This window comes from Manis javanica, chromosome 2, assembly GCF_040802235.1.
Source record: "Manis javanica isolate MJ-LG chromosome 2, MJ_LKY, whole genome shotgun sequence".
Lineage (NCBI taxonomy): Eukaryota > Metazoa > Chordata > Mammalia > Pholidota > Manidae > Manis > Manis javanica.
Window position 1 is genome coordinate 123,530,520 of NC_133157.1, and position 21,211 is coordinate 123,551,730.

The window sequence follows — 21,211 nt, forward strand, 5'->3', positions numbered from 1 at the left end:
CAGCTTAAGACTTTCTTTGAGTAAACTATTTGTCTAACGATGCAGTGGCAACCTTAGCTTGCTTCCCTCTTGCCCATATAATTCATACTATTCTGGCAAAAACTCAGAACTCTTTAGGGATATCATGGTAACAATTCCTCTGTGGCCCCAAGAGGAGTTACTTCTTGCTTGGTCCGGGAAACAGCCTGCCAGTTCCTCTATGGCTCTTCAACCTTTCACCCACTCTCCCCACAACGAATAAATTCGCCTAGACACAGCATAGCAATGTTGATACAGCACTCAAAGAGGACCTCTGAATTTTGGGGCTGTCAAAGCAATCAGGTAGGGAGTCTCCTCATCAAAATCTGAATTCCTCTTGGCTATGGAGAAAGGCCACACTAGAAAAATTAACTCTAAAATGTGAAATGTTTCCTGATGGACAAAGATTACCCTGGATTTACCTACGCCTCCCTTGAAAGTAGGGCCCTAATTAATTTCAAGTCAAAGGAAAAGCCATTCATGTGTCCTTCCCCAGCCTACCTAGGGTGCCAGAGACCACGCTTGATTCCCTAGTTTCAAGGTCCTGAGAATATCCTCCTCACAGCCTGCAGCAAGGACACCCAAAGTGGAGGCAAAAGCTTTCAAAAAGAAGGCTTACTTACTATTATTTAATAGTAAAGTCTTCTAGTCGCAAATTTGGAGAAAATGCACTTAATAGCAAATTTTTCTCTATGTCAAGAACATGACCATCTTCAGAAATACTACTTCCTGGTAAGCAAATGGATCAATGGACTAAAGGTTATCATTGACAGCCTTTCATTTTCAAAGGGTCATGTTTCTCTTAAAAATGTGCTACCAAGTGATTAGATTCAGTAACTTCACTGCACTAAATTTGAATGATTTTTGTAAAGTTTCACTTCTGTCACCACCTCTACATTTTATATCCTGCTGATAAAATTCTCCAAACTTTTGGAGAAGAATTAGGTATTATTTTTAGCTCAAATTCTTAGTAGAAATCTGATAGCCCAAGGAATGGCAGTAAATTTAGACACCTGTAAGTCCGGGGAGAGGAAAATCTGGGGCAAAATACCTCTAAAACCAAAATCAGTCAAAGGGAGAAATAAAGTTTAAAACCCCGTTTATTGCTGCAGTCTGGGCCGTCTCTCCCTCCTGCTCCTGCAGAAGCAAGCAGGGACCTCCCCCTAACCTCTCAGGTTCACATAAGCCCTGAGATGAACTTCTCTCCACCCCTGAGGAGATGCTAATGCACTAAAGCCAGGTGAGATATTCTGGATGTATTACAATTTTACCCACAGGCCACCCCTCCAGAAATCTCACCTTACAATCTACTCATTCCCCCTCTTCTGCAATGGTCCCTGGGTGAGAAAACTGGAGCATTTTGACCAGACTAATGACATACAATAGCAACAGCAATAAAATCATGATAATCCTCAAGTGGGAGGATTCAGCTAGGTTCAAAGTCTTATGCAGATTGTCAATTCCATAGCCAGGCAGTAGCTGAGGGTTCAGAGCAATCATCATGTGGCAGCTGAAGCCAGGGGGTGCATTCAGGCTGCAGAGACTGTAGGAGAAAATAATCTTAAGTGTGATAAGATACATGTTTTAATGACACCAGCAAAAGCAAATCTTGCCCATCAGGTAGGATACATGCAAGAGTGAGAGTGGTCCTCTGACAGGACAGTGGCAGGAATGGGATCTCATCCTCATCTAGTATACCAGACTTTCACCCCCCTCCCCGTGCGAGTTACAGATGGGTCAGTATATAGGGCTACGGGAGGTACATGCACTGGCCGTAAAGATAAAACAAAACTTCCCTGCAAGATGCTCTTACCTCCTGGACATTTTGGGTACACTACTGTGATCTTTGGGGGCCACTCCACTGTTACTCTAGGAATACATACAAGGCCAGCTTCCAAGCCTTTCCCCCAAGGTGCCCGAAGGGCCAGCCATCACTGTTGCGTGTGTCAAAATGTCCAGGGCCATGTCCATTCAATAGTGTCTCCAGGGCTTAATGCAATAGGAGCTGGCAGCAGGATGTTGCTCTGCTGGCCATATCCTGGCTTCAATAACTCTTCTTTGGTTTCGACGTACAATTGTATAGGAGAGGCAGCAAGGTGAGTGAGCATATTCACAAAGCTCAAAGCTCCTTTACGTGGCTCCTCATTCAAAACTGCACCACTGTCCATAGGTGAACTGACCAGCCCCATAGACTATTGGTGTCCAACTTCAGGCCAGATTTCAACAAACTGTTGTACCTCTCTATCATGCCTGCCCCAGTAGGATTACATGGTACATGAAATTTCCATTTTATTCCTAATTGCTGCACCCATTCTTGTAACGCATGTCCAGAAACGCATGTCCCTTGATCGCTCTCAATCATCTGCAGCCGGCCATAGGCTGCAAAGAGACGCTCCAGGTTCCTCTTGGTGGTTTGCTGGTCTGCATATCATGCAGGAAAAGCAAACAATAGTTCAGTAGTCGTGTCCACACAAGTCATGGCATACCGATATCCTTCTGATATAGGCAGAGGACCAATATAGTCTATTTGCCACCTGAGAAGGGATATTGGCCCCCTTACTATTGTCCCTTGTTGCTGTGGGACTAGGTGTAAGTCCCTCTTAGAGCACACAAGGCACTCCTTCTGGGCTCGTACTTCTTCAGAGGTCAATGGCAAGCCCCACCGATGGGCTACAGTCCACATTGTCTTTTGCCCCATGTGCAACAAACGCTGGTGTAGCCACTGGGCCATATCAGAGGCAGGCTTTCCTTCCAGCTAATGCACCTGGGCCAGTGTGTCTGCTTCATCATTCCCTGGGGATGCCAAAGGCAAATGGCCAGTCACATGATATATAGTAACAGTCTTAGTCTGACCAGAGGCCCCTAGTCTTGCCACAACTCTTGTCCCCAAAGGGGCTGGTGACTGACCACCCAGTTGGCATGATTCCATGTCGGTAGCCACAGGGTCAAGCCCTGACAGACGGCCCAGCTGTCAGGACAGACAACTATGGGGGAAGGTTCCTGGGTGATCACAAACCGTACTGCCTGCAACTCAGCCCATTGACTCCTCTTCCCCTCTCCGTCCTCCATCCATATTGTCTCAGTCTTAGGATGGAAAGCCACAGCCCTCCACTTTGGGGGCTGCCCACAACCCCCAAGCATCTTCAAAGTATAGGGGCTTTTCCCTCCTGATAAGGAGTCTAGGCTGACCATGGCTTAAAAGCAAGTTCTTCCTGCTTTCCACTGGTATAGGTGACTGGCCCCAATAAGCGTTGGAGTTCTCCACTTAAGGGGCTAGTAGAGAGGGCACTATGCTGCTGTAAATATGCGCCCCATTCAGCCAGTGTAGGTTTCTGTGCCACACCACTCCATGGCTTTGGGTCCAGTCTCACACCCACCCTGCGATGGGATAGGTGGTTATTACCTTGGTCAGATCTGTTCTAGTAATGGGCTCCATAGCTAGCAAGACATGGTACACAGCAATCAGTTCCTTCTCTATCAAGGTGGACCAGACCTCTGCTCCTTTCCATAGTTGTGACCAGAATCCAATGGGTTGGCATGTCCATTCAAGCTGCTGCCAATGACCCCATCCATAACCATCTTCGGTTACATGAACATCTAGCTCACAGGGCCTTGATGAGTCCATTACACTCAAAGCTTGTCTGGCCTTGACTGCCCACTTGGCAACAGTACAAGCAGCTGCACATGTCTCATCCCAGTCCCACCTGATGCCCTTCCATACCAACCAGTATAAGGGCTTCAGAATGTGTGCCAAGTGCGGGATAAACACTCTCCAGTAGTCCAAAAGATCCAAAAACGCTTGTAATACTGCCACAGTGGTAGGGGTGGGGAAAGCCTGGACCTTGTCTATAACTGCTTCAGGAACAACTTTAGTTTTGCCCAACCAGACAAGGCCCAAGAATTTCAAAGACAAACCAGGTCCCTGAACCTTAGTGCTGTTCACAGCCCATCCTTTTTCCTGTAGATGTTGCAGCATTCTAGGAACTGTCCCTTCTAAATCTGAAAGAGAATCAGATGTGAGCATAATATCATCAATGTAGTGATACAACCGCACTGTTGCGGTTTCTTCCATATGGCCAAGTCCTGGGCTACAAGTCCATGACAGATGGTGGGACTGTGGAGATATCCCTGTGGAAAGACAGTGAGTGTCCACTGCCAGCCTTCCCACGTGAAGGCAAACTGTTCCTGGCTTTCCTGCGCTATGTCAATAGAGAAGAAAGCATTAGCAAGGTCTACTAAATAATGATACGTTCCCAGTTCATGGCTGAGGGTGTCCAGAATGTCTGCTATAGAGCAGACAGCACCATGCAAAGGGGGTGTGACTTAATTCAGTCCCCTGTAGTCCACAGTCATATGCCAGCAGACGTCTGGCTTTCTCACCGGCCACACTGGAGAATTAAAAGGACTTTGAGTGGGGTTTATGATGCTCACCCTCTCCAATTCCTGTACATTTTCTCCAATTTCATTGTGCCCCCCACCCCGAGGCAATTCATACCGTTTACTATTTGTCACCCGCCGAGGTACAAGCAGAGCTACAGGTGTGTGCTTAGCATGTCCCCTCAGAACTGCCTTTACCACATGTACCCTCAGTCTGAACTCCCCTGCAGTGGTCTGTAACCACCAGCCCTGCAAGATATCTACCCCCAAAATATTTTCATGGATGGGAGAAATATACACAGTATACTCTTTTGGGGGTAAACACCCTATTCCCAATGAGATTTGGGCTTTCTTCACTCTAATTGCCTTACCCCCATAGCCACCTATTACAGCAGGGGTGCCGGGAAAATGTTCAGGGTTGCCATGAATCAGAGAACACTCAGCTCCAGTGTCCACCAGCGCCAGGACACTGTACATTCACAGGGGACCAATGAATTGCTAATTCCACATGTGGCCTCTGGTCCTCACCATGTCCCCTAAAGTGGGGACTTTGACCACCCCCTCAGTCGAACTGCGATGCCCAATGGTCCTCCCATGGGGGTGAGGGCTCAGGCAAATCCTGAGTACTGTCTCCCATGAAGTTTTGCAGGGACACAGGCCAGGCATGAGGCCTTGACTCTGTTTTCTGTTTCCTGGACCTCAGCAGCTGGAACTGCTGCTCTGGCTTTAATTGGTGCCACAGTTCTAACAATATTCTATTGGCTGCCCATCAAGTTTTTCTTTCACTACCCGGGCCTTTATCAAATCAACCCACATCTGCGTCCTCAAGACCTTCACGGGGCCTTTTGTACTTCTCCTTTCAGTCATGGCCTGTACTTCCCTCCATGCCCTTATTTCAACTCCCCCGAGACCTGCTAAAATACGAGTGGCCTCACTTAAGGTGGGGGGCAATAGTCACTAGGGACCCAAAGAGAGATGGAGAGATGTGGGAGCTGTATGCAGCACCAGGTTTCTCATTCCCATAGTGAACACCTCCTCATCAGGGCCCTGGGGGTCCATATTACAGATAGTAATTTTCATACTCAATTCCCGCAGTACCTGCTGGAACTCTGCATACGTTTTCCAGCTACTGGGAAAATATGGTAAATCACCCTAATTAGGCCAAACGACCCTGATGGCAGCTGTCAGCCATTCCAGGAGTGTCTGATACCCTGAGGCGTGACAGGCACTTTGCAACCACTGCCCGAGGGAAGGATGAGTTGTCAGGGAAGCTATTCTACTCATCTTAGGACCGGACACAACAATGTTTTCCACCCCCATATCCCAGAGACGTAAAAGCCATGTAGGAAAACATTCCGATGGCCTCTGCCTATACCGGATGCTCATGTCCACCAGCTCATCCTGGGTATAGAGGCGGAGCATGGAGTGCTCCACAACCTGGGGAGGAGACTGGGCAGGCCTTTAATAAAACAGGAGAAAATGGTACTTCTGGCGGTGGCCTGGGTAGCAGATCCACCAGTGGCCCCACTTCCCCCTCTTCTCCCTCGGGCTCCTCCACCACCATTTCCAGGGCTTAATGCACACTCTTTCCTTCCCCTCCCCCATGGCCTCTTGCAATGCGGCTTTTCCTGCCATCTCCCCCCTCGCCGCTGCTAAGGAATCTTCTAGGAGTGTGACTTGCCTTTTCAGTGACTGTCTCTCTTCGTTCACAGCATCCCATAGGTTATCACCCAGCTCCTCCAAGTGATGCTGAAGTGTGTCTCGCTCCCACCTAAGTTCATCAATAATCCTCTCTTTCTGCTGCATAACATTTTCCACTATCTTGATGAAAAGAGAACCTACAATGCCAGCCACTACACGGCCCCCAAGGTCTCCAAGCAGTCTTCCAACTCCTGGAGGGCTAATTCTGCAGCTTCCGGTGTTTCCACCCTTCCCCAGTTCGGGCCCCACCCCTCTAAGAGGTACTTTATCCTAGACCAGTTCCCCACTAGGGGTTCCCAACTTGGAAGCCCTACAACTGATGGGATAATAACAGGTGAAGCAGCACCCTCTGCTGCTGTATCCGCTGGGCGTCCCCACTATCCACAGGAGCGGCCCTCCCAAAAGTCACACACATTATGACAGATTTCAGGTTCAGAGACACCCTGCCGACTGCCACCAGATGTAAGTCTGAGAAGAAGAAATCCCAGGGCAAAATACCTCTAAAAACTGAAATAACAACAAATGCTGGCAAGGATGTGGAGAAAGGGGATCCCTCCTACACTGCTGGTGGGAATGTAAATTTGTTCAAGCATTGTGGAAAGCAGTATGGAGGTTCCTCAAAAAACTCAAAGTGGAAATACCATTTGACCCAGGAATTCCACTCCTAAGAATTTACCCTAAGAATGCAACAGCCCAGTTTGAAAAAGGAGTGTCTAATTCCCTGAGGCGTGACGGGCATTTTCCAACCCCTACTGGAGGGTTGCACCCCTATGTTCATCGCAGCACTATTCACAATAGCCAAATGAAAGCAACCTAAGTGTCCATCAGTAGATGAATGGATAAAGAAGATGTGGTATATATACACAATGGAATATTATTCAGCCATAAGAAGTAAACAAATCCTACCATTTAATAATATGGATGGAGCTAGAGGGTATTATGCTCAGTGAAATAGGCCAGGCAAAGAAAGACAAGTATCAGATGATTTCACTCATCTGTGGAGTATAAGAACAAAGAAAAAACTGAAGGAACAAAACAGCAGAAGACTCACAGAACCCAAGAATGGACTAACAGTTACCAAAGGGAAAGGTCCTGGGGAGGATGGGTGGGAAGGAAAGGATAAGGGGAGGTGGAAAAGAAAGGGGGCATTATGATTAGCATGTATAATGTGGGGAGGGTACAGGGAGGGCTGTGCAACACAAAGAACACAAGTAGTGATTCTACAACATCTTACTACACTGATGGACAGTGACTAAAATGGGGTTTGTGCGGGGGGCATTTGGTGATGGGGGGAGTCTAGTAAACATAATGTTCCTCATGTAACTGTAGATTAATGATACAAAAAAAAACACCTGAAATCAATCAAAGGGAGAAATAACGTTTAAAATCCATTTATTGCTTACAAACTGCACTCCAGGACCATCTCTCTCTTCTGCTCTGTAAGAAGCAGGCCAGTAAGTAAGCCAGCCCCTCCCTTTAAAACTCTCAGGTTCAGACACACCATAGGTTGCCCAGGTAAACCCACTGACATGGAGATGAACTTCTCTCCTCCCCTGAGGATATGTAAATGCACTAAAGCCAGGAGAGATACTCTGGAAATGTTACAATTTTACCCACAAACCCACCCTATCTTAAGACAGGGCAGGCAGTCTTAACTAATATATACCCAGTGCTCGAAATTAACCACTATCTTGCAGAAAAACAGGATCAATAAATTCCTTGTGTTAAGTTTATCTTACAGAATTGTCTAGAGGACTGACTGTGGATGAGGACATAGTGTCCTTCACTGGAGAAAGAGACATCATGAGACCACAAGTCAGGCCTACACCTAACCCCCAACCCTGCCCTTTGCCCCATTCTTGAAAGCCTTAAAAGACAGAACCCTAAACCCTCGGTGCACCACCTCTAAGGTTGCCCGCATTCCCCATTAAGTGTGTACTTTTAAATAAAGCTTTCTCACTGCTCAACTTGTGTTTTATGTCTGCATTCTTCCAGTGGTAAGCATCTTTGTCTCTTTGCTATTTCATTTTATTTCCAAGTATTCACTGTATCTGGGAGGGGTTGCTATGATCTCTGATTACCTATCATTTTGGTGACCTGGATGGAACTGCAGCTGCATGATCTGCTTGTTAGCAGCCTGCCTGAAAATGTCCTTCCGTTGAGAAGTTCTCAGAACATAATCTCGCTCCAGCCCATGCTCCATGACTCCCGAATCCTGGGGTAGTAGGGCTGGTCCCCACACCGTGCACATCCAAGTGGACAAGGGATGCCAGATGACCCTGGCTTTAAGAGTTAGCAAGGGAATCTATCTACCCTATGCCTAGCAGGAGTTCACAGAACTTTCCCTCCTTCTCTCTGCACTTTCCTGCTTCAGCCTCCTGCAGGGCATCTGCCATTCATTACTACTCTTGTTCTAATGAATTCCTTCCTTACCTACACTCTTCTGCCCTACTCAAGAATTCTTTCTCATTCAGAGTCAAGAACCCTTTCCCATCCAGGTTGAGGTTTCACCTGGTATGCAGTGAGAGACCTCCCCAGACGCAGCAACCAGGCAACAGTACGAAGCATCTGCACAAGCACAAGGGAGTTTTGGGTAGTATTCAGACTTCCCTACCCTTTACAGTGTGGATGGTATTCTTAGAATATATCTCAGTGGGAGAAAAGTAGGCAAGAGGGGGAACAAAGTATGTAAAGCAGGGGAGGAAGCTAGAAACACACACTCCACTTAGCAATACTGTTGTCAGGTAAGGTGCTGGCGGAGAGCACCACCATCCACAAACAGCCCTGTGTGCTGCCACGAACCAGGGTGGGCTTGGAATCCCCCAGATGCAAGCCCCGGCCCGGATTCTGCCCCCACTGGCTGAGTGACTGAGGCATGTGGCTTAACTCCACCATGTTTCAGTTTCCACATCTGTGACATGAGGGTCATGACAGCATACACTTCCCAGGGCTGTGGTGAAAACCTGTGTCACAGAACCTGCCAAGTAAGCAACTCCTACCCACTAAATCTGCTGGTCCCCAAGAACATGTCAGGAAAGGAAATGGCAGGTGGGTCAACTCCTTAAGACTAGTATTTCCTTTAAAGCCAAATAATAAGAACAAAGTCAAACAGCATGCAAAGTGGAGAAAGAGAAAATGCTTCTGTCAGTCTTAAAATCCTAGCTGCAGTCTATGCACCAAATCTATTAATAGAAATGGTCATTGTGAGCCTTTGCCAAAATATTGCGTACCCAATTTGGGGTTTGTTTTTCTGTTGTGTCTTTGCCATGTTCTGGGACCACTGTATACATGTACCCTGCTCTCCGTACATGTCTGCTCTTAAGGCCGGAGCAACCCTTACAACTGGTGAAGTCCATTAGATGGACTGGCATCAGGCAGTTAATGGAGTTTAAGCTCATAGGGAGGTGGGTGCAGAAAGGTTGTCCCACCCCAAGTACTCTGCTGACATCAGGAGAGTTTCCACTTCAACCCACTCCTTGGTGATCCAGCTTTGCTCTAACCACTCCCTATGGGGCTTCCAAATAGCTTGCTGAAGTCTCAACATCAAAGAAAATACTCCAGAAGGGTACAAAAGAAAAACACCCCTATGACTCCTTTTTGAGGGGCATGAGTGGAAGGAAATGTAAATCTCTGATAAAAGAAGAAATGATTACTTATAGATGTTAAGAGCCAAACCACATAGATTGGCAAGCATCAGCTTTTACAAGATTGATTATAAATAATGGAATGTTGCTTTCTGAAGTTCAGAAGTAAAATTTCATAGAAGACCACAAAAAATTAAAACAGAAACTATTTCCATGCCAAAATTCCTCCCTGCCTTCTCTGGCTTCCTTGCTGTGAGAAGATTTGACAGGACAGGTTCTACTGTCAGATGAACACCCTCCCATTAAGCAATTTGCTTTGTATTTAAGAAAAATACATAACAGGAAATCCCCACAATCTCTTCAAGGCTATAAGAATAAAACCTGATGCACTAACATGAAATGGGTTTTTACATTTAAAACTGCTTCTTTCCTTCTTCCTTTGAAAACAGTTTTACAATTGTCACCTGTTACATTTTAAACAACATACCAAGTGGTTAGAACAAAAACCTAAGTCTCAAATGGCATACAATGCTGTCATCTACAAAAGGGACCTTCTTCAAGTCACACAATGTGAAAATGAGCTTTTATAAATCCTTCAGGATACACAGAGTAAATTTTTTCCTGAGTAATGTTTCAAACATGGACTGGGAAGATTATTTTTAGTTATACCTAAAAGCTTCACAAAGCCAATTTTTTTTTCTTTTCTCTTGGCTAGGGTTGCTTGGCTTTCATATGGTTTCTTATAAGTATGTGTCTACTTTTCATAGAGATATTTAAATCTACATACATAGATACACAGCACATGATCTTTCCCCCTTCTTTCTCTCCCCCATCAAAGTAATCAAATCTAAACTTATCTGGTTACAAGACCTCCAGCTATTTTAAAAATACTTTTGCAGTTAAATACCACTGTCAACTAGTGAAAGAAAATAACTGTGGGAAAGAAGAGGCAAATTGGGACTGGAATTCATTAACATGCTAGGCAATACTATTTTTCTTTTATTTAGAAGGCTGCGCTCACCCATTCCAGTGTAAAGACTATGACCACATATATGGCTCACTCAGTCTCCTCTTTGAGTATCAGCTAGGAGTTCCTCCTTTACTTACCTTGGCATTGATCTCTTTCATCTTCAATAAAACACCACCATTCACAATACTACTTTTTATTGGTATGGCACTCTGAGACTTAGCCAATACACATATACATTGCAAAACATATAGGTAGCACTTCCCATGTCCTAAGCATTTTTGTGTGAAGGGTTCTGTATGTGTTCACTTATAAACCATATGCTGTGCAATGATTCCTCACTATAATCTCATAGGGTTTATTATATTGGTTACTTCAATTCTCTCCCCCTTTCTAATGAACCCCAATTTCTTGATTGGGCCACTACTTTGGGGTGGGGGCTGTCCTAGAAGGGGGTGGTCCTCCCTGGTCTAAGCTAATTAAGGAGGCCCTGTAGGTACAAGCAGTGACACACTTGTGGTCAATGAAATGATAAAGTCTCCTGGTAGTGAGCATGGGGAATTGTTCGTGAGAATAATTTTTTTGTTCTCCCCTTATGGGTCTTGTTGTGTCTGGAGCTGATGCCTCGCACTGCCACAGCCTTCTTGCTCTGAGGAGGCAAGCCAGCCTGAGGACAAGGCTCACAGAGGAATGCCAGGTCAGGGAGCTGCCCGCAGGGGTCCCTAAAACCTGACCAGACTCTGCCTGGAGCTGCACAGCTTTTGCTTTTTTTTAACCTCATGTGCATTTCCTCATTGTTTTCAATTAATTGAGTCCATATTTCTTTCTTTCTTGCTGCCAAAGGCATCATTAATAATATAATTTACTCTACAGATGAAGAAAGAAAAGACCAAGAGAGTGAATGACTTCAGAAAAATCACTGCTGGTAAATACTCTAATCTAGGGACTCAAGTTCATGTACAAAATTAAAAAGGACTGCTAAGAGGTCTTCCCAACACCAACATCTTATACTTATATGTTCATGTAGTTATCACACAAACTCACAGCACACTAATCTTGTAATTATGATTAGCAACTTCATGAACTAAAACTCAATTATGTATTTCTTCTTCGTACTACCAAAAAGATTGTAAGATTTTGATTTTGTATGTGTGTGATTTATAGGTTTACGTCACTGAAGGACTCATGAGGCATATGGAAAGGCGAACATGTTGTCATATTTTATTAAACTCTAATGGTTGTGACTATAACAGTTCATGTGAGTAAAAACAGAGCCATGAGACTCAAAGCATATGAACAAGGCAGCAAACTGTTAATGCTTCTCTCAGGTGATGGTGCTTCATTAGCATTCGATGCAAACAGTTTGGGGGTTTTGGCATCATGCAAAACCGAACCCAGAGGGGGCTCATCCCTAAAAAGAGGGCTTCCTTACCATGCATGAACTGTAAAATGACATGTGGAAAAGATAAATCCGACACAAACGTGCAGCGAATAGGATTCAGAATATAATTCACTCTGGCTGATAAATCATTGAGTTCTACGAAAACAAATGAAGAGTTCATTTTCACTGACTACACATCATTAAGAGTCTCTAGCATAGAAAGTGAACCTCCCATCCAGACATCTTGCTTCTATGTCCTCTTTGCGAGCGTTTCCCCACATGATCCTAAGGTGATGTCTCAATATACTTTCAATATACTTGCCACAGTCTGTGGACAAGCAGCATCTGGAAGTGATATAAAAAGCCCCCAGCATCGCTTCTTGGGGCTTGAGTTACTTTAAAATTGTAACGTTTGTCAGGAAGCATCTCTCCTCCGCTATCCAGTTTCTATGTAGAGGGTCTTTCATTAGAGGAAGCTTCCTGGTCCCTATGGGCCCTCACTCACACCCCCTGGGATGAGGGATCAATTCTGCTTGGTGTATTTGGAAATAGGAACTGCATGTGCAGCGCTTAGCCCTCCCCTGATTCTCTTGGGAGCTCCCAGTCCCATCTTCTCAACAAAGCTGGAAACATTCGAGTGTTAGGTGCCACAGACATGGGCTGCGGCCCTCCAGGGCCACCTGTGCCTGCCTGGACAGGCCAGTCCATGGAATCCTGAGTCTGCGAATCAGCCCTTTCACCTGCAGATAGGAACCACATTCTCCAATACCACCTGGATCAATTAAGAAAAGGGGAGGGAGGGGGGCAATCTTCAACTCAAATCAGAACACAGGCCGGGAAGTCTATGGTAGCCACTTACAAGCTTCCTCAAATGCTGACATTTTCTGAAAAGGAGAGGCTTCACCAGGTCTTACTTTTTCATAGAGCTTGATGGCATTCGAAGCACTCTCCTGCCTCATCTGCCTTTGGCCCATCTTGCCAAACTTGATGGGAAAGCAAGGTTTATCATACCAGCTGGACTCCAATGTGGAAACTGAGACCTAGAAATGTAAGTGATCTCCCAGAGTACTGAGCCCCGTACCATGTTCCAGATCTCTAGCTCTCATGCTTCTGTTCTTTCTGGAATACCTTGCCCTCCTGGTTTCCTCCAGCACCATAAGCATCCAATGAGCTGCGTGACTTAACCAGGATGGGGCAGGAAGTGGACCCAGGCCTTTCTCAACCTCCCCCCAACATAGCTGCTTCTGCCTTTTAAAAGCTGCTCTGCTTCAATACACAATTATTTGACTTTGTTGCCATTTAATAAACAGCCTCATTTCCTGGAAGCCCCAACTCTAATTTTCCAAGCTTCAGAGGTTTCTACCAGGCAAAGCAGATAATTAATTCTTTTGTTTTTTAAGTGACCTGTTTTTCATTTTTAAACAGCATGTCTCTACCCAGATTAGAGACTCTTGAAAAGTTCTCCAAAAACGGAATAATAGCTGAGCAATTATAAAGCGTTTTGCAAAGTCAGGCATGTCATTAAACCCTTCTACTTCAATTTCTGTGTCCACAGTTTAGATTGGGAATCTGTCTACTCACAGGGGTAGTGTCAAGGCTAATTACTCGAACACATAAATTTACAAAGTTACCATAGTTTGAAGGGAAAAAAAAAGCTTTTCTGTCACTATATGGAATCAGACCCCCAGGCCAGCCCCTGTCCTGAGATGCCAGCCTCCCTCCCTGTTCCTGGTGGCCGGTGGACCACATGTGCACCACAGAGTAAAACTAACTCCCTGAAGCGACCTGGAAAGGGTCAGCTGAGCCAACACCTGGGCAGAAAAGGCACGGCTGCTATCCTTTCTAGGAGGAACCAGGACATTCTCTTGCATTAACAGGACCTGCACAGTGAATACGCCTCACTCCTCCCAGACCTCCACAGGCTCACTCAGAGCCCTTCCCACTGCAGGCAGATATATGGGAAGGTGGGAAAGGGCTTCCCGAGGACCTACATGACCAGTGTCCTTTCCACACCTCAAATCTCAGCTCTTGCCACCCTCTTGCCCCAACACCCTCCATTCAGTGAAAGGCGGGGGGGCCAACCACACTCTTCCAAAATGGAAGTCTCCTCCATGACATCAGGGCAGGAATGATTGGCAGAGGGCCGCTGCTGTCTCCCCGTCAGTGGGAAAGTGTGAGCTCCCCTCTGACTCCCAGCACATTACCAACTTCTACTGGATTTTGGGCTTCCAGGCAAACCTGACCCAGCTCTCATATCCCCAAGGCCTCTTGCATGTGACCCCACCTTTTCCCCAGGCAGCATGATGTAGTAAAAAAGCACCAAACCAGATATTAGAGGACCTGATTTTCTTTTCCTACCTAACAAATTCTGTGGCCTTCAGTGAGTCACTTTCCTCCCTGTTCTCATCTATGATGACATCTGTGAGAAACAAAAGCACCCAAGAGCTAGGTAACATTCCAGAAAGGTCCAAGATGGTCAAAGAGCGTGGACAACTGCCCCTCTAATAGTGGGAGATAAGGAGTCACGGACAAAGCACCCCAAATCTGAAATAACCTAGGCCACCATAATAAAAGTTTGGGGATAGGTCAGGCCTGCTGGGTACAGTGGAAAAAAAAAACACCTCATCCCATGTAGACATCAAGGCCAGGTTTTGAAACTTCCTGTCTGGTATTTCCATTTATGCTTTCTGAACCTAGCCAAGCCAGTCGCCGTGTTCCATGTAATGCATCATCAACCAAACACAAGAACAGGGCAGTTCAGCGCAGGCCAAAGGTTTCCACTGCACCAAAATGACTATGCTGCTGGCAGGGACTGCCCACGTTCCTCTGCTCCTGTTTTTCTCTCAAAGTGTGTTTTTCCAGTTGTTATCTCTCTGGACAGAGGGGATACAGCTGACTAATTATCACTGATGCATATTCTAGTGATAGCACTTAAATGGAATATAAAAATTCATTCATGTGGCCAGCTATCCCACTAAGCTTGGTCTCATAATGGCCTTCAGAATGCAGGGGGGGAGGGAAGGGGACAGTGGAAAGGGCACCAAGACCTGGTGGGAACCTGGGGGAGCTGGGAGGCCACAGGCCATGGCTCAGAGGATGAGCTCTGGATGTGAGTCACAGTGGAGCCGAGGACTGAGCTCATTGTCAGGAAGACCAAAACTGGGAGGTGCCCCCAAGCCAACAGGATACCCCCAGCTTTCTAGGATGAAGGACAGTGAGTGAGAAGATCAAGAAGCCACCTAGTTGTAGTACTGACATGATCACCCCCTGAACCCCAAAATGGAACTGGCAGAGTGTTCTATGAAAACTCTCCTGCAGCCCAGAGAAGCCCCATGTGCACCTGACCCAATGTGCTGCCATTTCCTCCTTGCCCCAAGGCCCATCCTTTGAGGTCTGATGAGGGCCCACTCTATATCCACTAGTAATGAACGATCAGAAAGAGAAATTGAGGAAACAATCCCATTTACACTTGCATAAAAGAATATCTAGGAACAAATTTAGCCAAGGAGGTTAAAAGACCTGTACTCCAAAAGAGTATTTCTCTGTACTCTGTACTCTGAAAGACATTAATGAACAAAATTGAGGATGACCCAAATAAATGTAAAGATTCAGTGCTCATGGATTGGAAGAATATTGTAAAAATGCCCATCTACTGATTTAATATAATACCTATCAAAATCTTAATAGCATTTTTCACGGAACTAGAATAATAAAATTTATATGGAAACAAAGACTCCAAATAGCCAAAGCAATCTTAGGAACAAAGCTGAAGTTAATCACGCACCCAGATTTCAAACTATATTACAAAGCTATAGTAATCAAAACAGTACAGTACTACCACAAGAACAGAGGTACACTTAAATGGAACAGAATAGAACACAGAAATAAACCCATGGTTATATGGCCAATTAATCTGCAGCAAAGGAGGCAGAATATACAATGCGGAAAAGACTAGTCAATAAATGGTATTGGGAAGACCAGACAGCAACACACAAAAGAATGTAAACAGACCACTTCCTCACAGCATACACAAAAATGAACTCAAAATGGATTAAAAGACCTAAGTCTAAGACCTGAAGCCATAAAATTCTTAGAAGAAAATTCAGGCAGGAAACTCTTCATCACTGGTCTTAGCAGAATTTTTTTTTTTTTCTGTATCTGTCACCTCAAACAAGGTCAACAAAAACAGCCAAAAGCACATCAAACTAGCAAGCTTGTGCACAGCAAAGGAAACCAACAAAATGAAATGGCAACTTAGTGAATCAGAGACAATATTTGCAAAGGATATATCTGATAAAGAGTTAATATCCAAAATACATAAAGAATGCATATAACTCAACAAAAATGTGATTAAAAAATGGGCAGAAGATCTGAATCAACATTTCCCCAAAGATGACACAAAAATGACATAAAAAATGTTCAATTTTACTAATCATCTGAGAAGTGCAAATCAAAACAACAATGAGATGTCACTTCACACCTGTTAGAATGGCTATTATCAAAAAGCCAAGAAATAGTAAGTGTTGGAGAAAATGTGGAGAAAAGGGAGCCCTCATGCACTAGTGGGAATGAAAATTGGTACAGCCACTATGAAAAACAGTATGGAGGTTCCTCAAAAAATTAAAAATAGAAAAATACTGTATGATCCAACTATACCACTTCTGGGTATTTATCCAAAGCAAACTAACACATTAATTGGAAAAAAATACATGCACTCCTCTGTATATTGCAGCATTAGTTACAACAGCCAAGATACAGAAACAACCTAAGTGTCCACTGATGGATTAATGGGTAAAGAAATTGTAGTATATATATATACACAATAGATCAAGCCTTTAAAAAGGATATACTGCCATTTGCAACAACATGGACAGACCTTGTAAGTATTACGCTAAGTGAAATAAGTCAAAGAAAAGCATCATATGATCTCACATATATGTAGAAATGTAACAAAAAAACCCCACAACTAGAAAATGTCACAAATCTATTACAATGTCTACTTTTTCTAACTGACAATACCAAGTACAAATAAAAATGCAGAAAACTGGAGTGCTCATACATTTCTAAAATAAATGCAAAATGGTACAACCACTCTCAAAAACAAGTCTGCAGTTTCTTACAAAGCTAAACACACACTTACCTTATGACTCACTAAACCCATCCTAAATACTTACCCAAAAGAGACCAACATTTATATTCACACAAAAACCTGACATGTATGTGTATACAAGCTCCAGGAGCCTAAAACTAGAAACAACCTAAATACCTCTCAATAAGTGAATGGATTATAAAAACCATGGCACATCCCTATAATGAAATACTTCTCAGCAATAAAAAAAAAAAAGGGCAGAAACTACTGATACACACAACATAGAAGACTATCACATGCATTAGGCTAAGTAAAAGAAGCAAACTAAAAAATGCAACCTGCCATGTGATTCCACCCATATGACATTCTGGAAAATATTTGCTGCAAATTGAACTCTACAATCCCACCAAATGAGGTATGTACAATATCATACATCCCCACACTCCCTGTACTAGCAACATAGTGGAAACAAAATAAACTACCTATCAATAGGGGGCTAGATTACACTGTGACACATCCATACAACCAAATACCATGCAGCCTTTTAAGACAACTTCATATGCATTGATATTGATACGAAAACATCTTCAAGACCTGCTTGTGAACAAAGCCAAAGTTTAGCAAAGTGTACATAGAGTGCTGCCACTCTGTCACAGATGGTGGTCAGTAACACGTCTGGATTATTTGTTGGATGAAAATACTCACTGAATATTTACCAGAAACTAATAGTGGGTACCGCTTGTTTGGAAGATTGGGTGGGTGTCAGACAGGAGAGAAACTCGATGACCACCATTTCATACTTCCACGGGGAAGCCCAGAGGAGTCACCCAACAGATGCAAACTGACTCACCAACCCACAAAAAAAGCCCTTGTCCCGCGGCGTACCCACAGCAGAACTCTCTCCAGCAGTCTGCCACACTCCTCTAAACACACCAGATGGGGCACTGGCAGTGACAGGCCATCTCGACTGACTTGGCCCCACAATCACAGCCATGACAGGTCCATGCCAATCGTCAATGCCACAGCTGTGGGAAAGAGACCATCCTTAAAATTTCCCCACAATTGGGCATCCGACCCAGACTGGAAGATCCCTTTTCTATTTTCATATACCAAATTATCCCAACCCTTCCATTCCCCAGCCACTTCGGCCACTCTGTACCTCCACATCTTGACAACTATACTCGAGAATCAAAGACGTGTTAGCCATGACAATCATTTCATGACCTTAACATTTCCTTCCTCTTAGAAAATCCCTTAGAGCCCTGTGCAGTCAATGACAACTATGATAATTCTCATAATGGCTCACATGTACTGAGCACTTACTTTGTCAAGCACTATGCCAAGGGCTTTACAATATTTAATTTTTTACACAGATAAATTATATAGCATCAGTCCTATAGTATAGATGCCACTGTTGTTTCCACTCTACAGAAGAGGAAACTGAGGCACAGTGTGCCAGCCTTCATCCCGTCTTGTTCCCTCACTGTGTGAGGAAGCCCGTGCCAAAGAGTGTAACCTCAGGAATCCAAAGTTTATGAGCAGGGTATTTTTAACTCCCTGAAGGGAAGGAGAGACAGCAGGATAATACCCTTTGGTCTGGGCTTTTGGAAGAGTATTTTTGTCTCCTTTGGTCATAAAATTCATACAAGATGTAGCTGCTATTTTGCTGTGCACAGGGTACAGCCAATTCTTACCCTATTGTCTTCCTGGATCTCCCAGTCACTGGGGAATGTCACCAGTTGCTGCCCTTGAGAACAGTTGGAAAACTGGAAAAGGCTGGAAAACATCCTTCTGTTCTCTTGAGTGTCTGGAAAGATGGCATCTTGGAAATTTACTCCATGAGGCAAGAGGTTATAATTTTCATCCATCCTAATGTAGAAGAGGGAAAAAAAGGAAGATATGTAGGCTGGACACACGTGAGGTGTACCAGCTTCCATCAAGAGTCACAGAAGACTGTGACCGTCTCACCAATTACACGACGCTGTCCCATGTGGCTTTCATTAGAGGAGTTTCGATTTCTAAGTTTCTCTGCCTCAAACTATGGAGTCTATCCTTAAGGTTTTCAAAAAGATGAGGCTGGGAGGGCAGAGGGGGGAGTATGTGCATGCACGTGTGTTCATCTATTTGTGTATCTCCCAAGGGGCCCTCCTTCTCATAGACAGTGTTGTTTCTTGGTGAAAGGAAAGCCAGTTGCAATGACCCAGGTTCAAATCCTACCATTGCTACTTATCTTCGGACATGAAATGAATTTCTAAAATTCTCTAAGTTTCTGTATTCCAATCTGTAAAAAGAGGATGATAATAACTTACTTGGTGGTGGTGGTGGTATAAAGACTGCATTAGAAAAAAAAATAAAGTATCTGTCACAGAGTGAATGCTGTGTAAATGTTGATTATCATTTTATAGAGCCAAGCATAAATTGCTCGCGGGAAAGACGAGGTAATAAAGAGGAAAAGGAGAGATGGAAGTTACACCCTAGGCCTAAAGAGGCACGTAGGGCTCACCAGTGACTTTCCACTGCCACTTCCTCCGGTGACACTGACCAGAATCTGTTCTCATCTCAGCGGGGCCCTGAGTAACAGGAGAGGAATGATTTGTATGCAGTTCATACAACACAGAGCAACCCAGCCCTGTGAAATGGAAATCTGTCAGACTACCGTTTGACTCAGTATTTCTGCCCTAACTTTTTGTAAATATGTCAGAGTAAAAGATGAAAGAGTTGGCTGACCACCACTGAGCCGGTGGGCAAAATTATACCTCATGATAAAAATCAGAAAAAAAGAATGTCTGCTCAAGTACTCCATCTTTTCCCTTTGGAAAATAAAGTTTCATTGTTGAATGGTTTCAGAGCTGGGTTCTCAGTGTTCTTTCTAAACAAAAACATGAAACTCTCAGTTAAGTCTCTCTCTATCAAGAAGGGTACTGTCTCACTCCTTGCTGACTTTATTTAGAAACTACTTCCCCCAGCAATTAAAAAAAATTCAGCTTCATCTAGCTAAACCGCTCAAGCCAACACAAAGCACACCATGTATCCTAAACTTAGAGATTCTGGCTTCAGTATGGAAAACATGTGTTACCATGAGCTTATGAACACCCCTCTGTGGAACTCACTATTTTCTTTCTCAGAGAGACATGAAATCTCAAGAGTGAAAAGTGAATCTGCAGCCCGAGGTCACAGTCATTCCAGGTGTCCTTAATGCTACTTCACAGCCGGGGAAGGCTGGAACCATTTACCAGTCACAATTGTGGATTCTTGCACTAACAATATTGATTTACATGTTCTATTCTGTTGTGAGGTTTCTCTCCATATTCAACTGGAGACAGCCCATGCATTTAGGGTTCCACCTGCTGTTCTGTTGCAAACCTCAGTCGCACCCATCAACTGAATGCTTACATACCTGCATTCCATCTTGACAGCAAGCCAACTTTCATAGAACTTGATGAGATTCCAGGAGTCTTGGATCTGAGAAGGCCTCCTTCCTAATTCACCTCTAGCCTCTCCAAACTTTGTAACCCAGGCTCTTACCCCTGGCAGGCCCCTCATAAACCTTTGCTATTTTGAACAGCCTGGCATGGAGGGCTGGTGGCAGCTGATAGGAGTGATACAAGAAGACAGCTGGGCTACATTCCACACCACTCACATGGAGGCTTTTGAGCAGGTGGGGGGAAGAGAGGCAGACCATTCCTTCTGCTGCTAACCTGCACCAGGTGTTGTGCATGAGTTACTGTGTCTCAGTCTCAACCAACCTTGTTTCTCACATTAGGAAGGTGAAGATAACAAGGTTCTTGAGAAGGCAACTGGTTCAAAATCGGTTAGGATGAGCAGAGCCACAGTTCCAACAAGTCTGATTTCAAAGTTGATTTTTCCCCTCATCATCCCAAACTACTCCCACTGGATCCAATTTCAAAAAACAAACAAAAAGATAAGTCAAATGGATTTCGGAAACCACCTTGCACTTCTGCCTGAATCACTCCTCTGTGCACCAAGCACAGAAATCATCCTCGTTTTTTCAAAACTTTAGCCAGAGGTACCCAGGATCTCTGGAGCAGAAGATTATGAGGCTGAGGGAAGACGCCCAGGAATACTCTTAACGG

At 44.5% G+C, this 21,211-nt stretch overlaps 1 protein-coding gene across 1 annotated transcript in view; it reads right to left on the reverse strand.

Annotated features, from left to right (window-relative positions):
* Positions 1 to 18,950, reverse strand: part of LOC140845620 (serine/threonine-protein kinase TAO1-like) — an 88,592-nt gene extending 69,642 nt beyond the window's left edge. The window contains 1 exon segment of the mRNA XM_073220244.1: positions 18,812 to 18,950. The gene's annotated coding sequence lies outside the window, so the exon portion shown is untranslated.
* Positions 18,951 to 21,211: the final 2,261 nt, after the last annotated feature.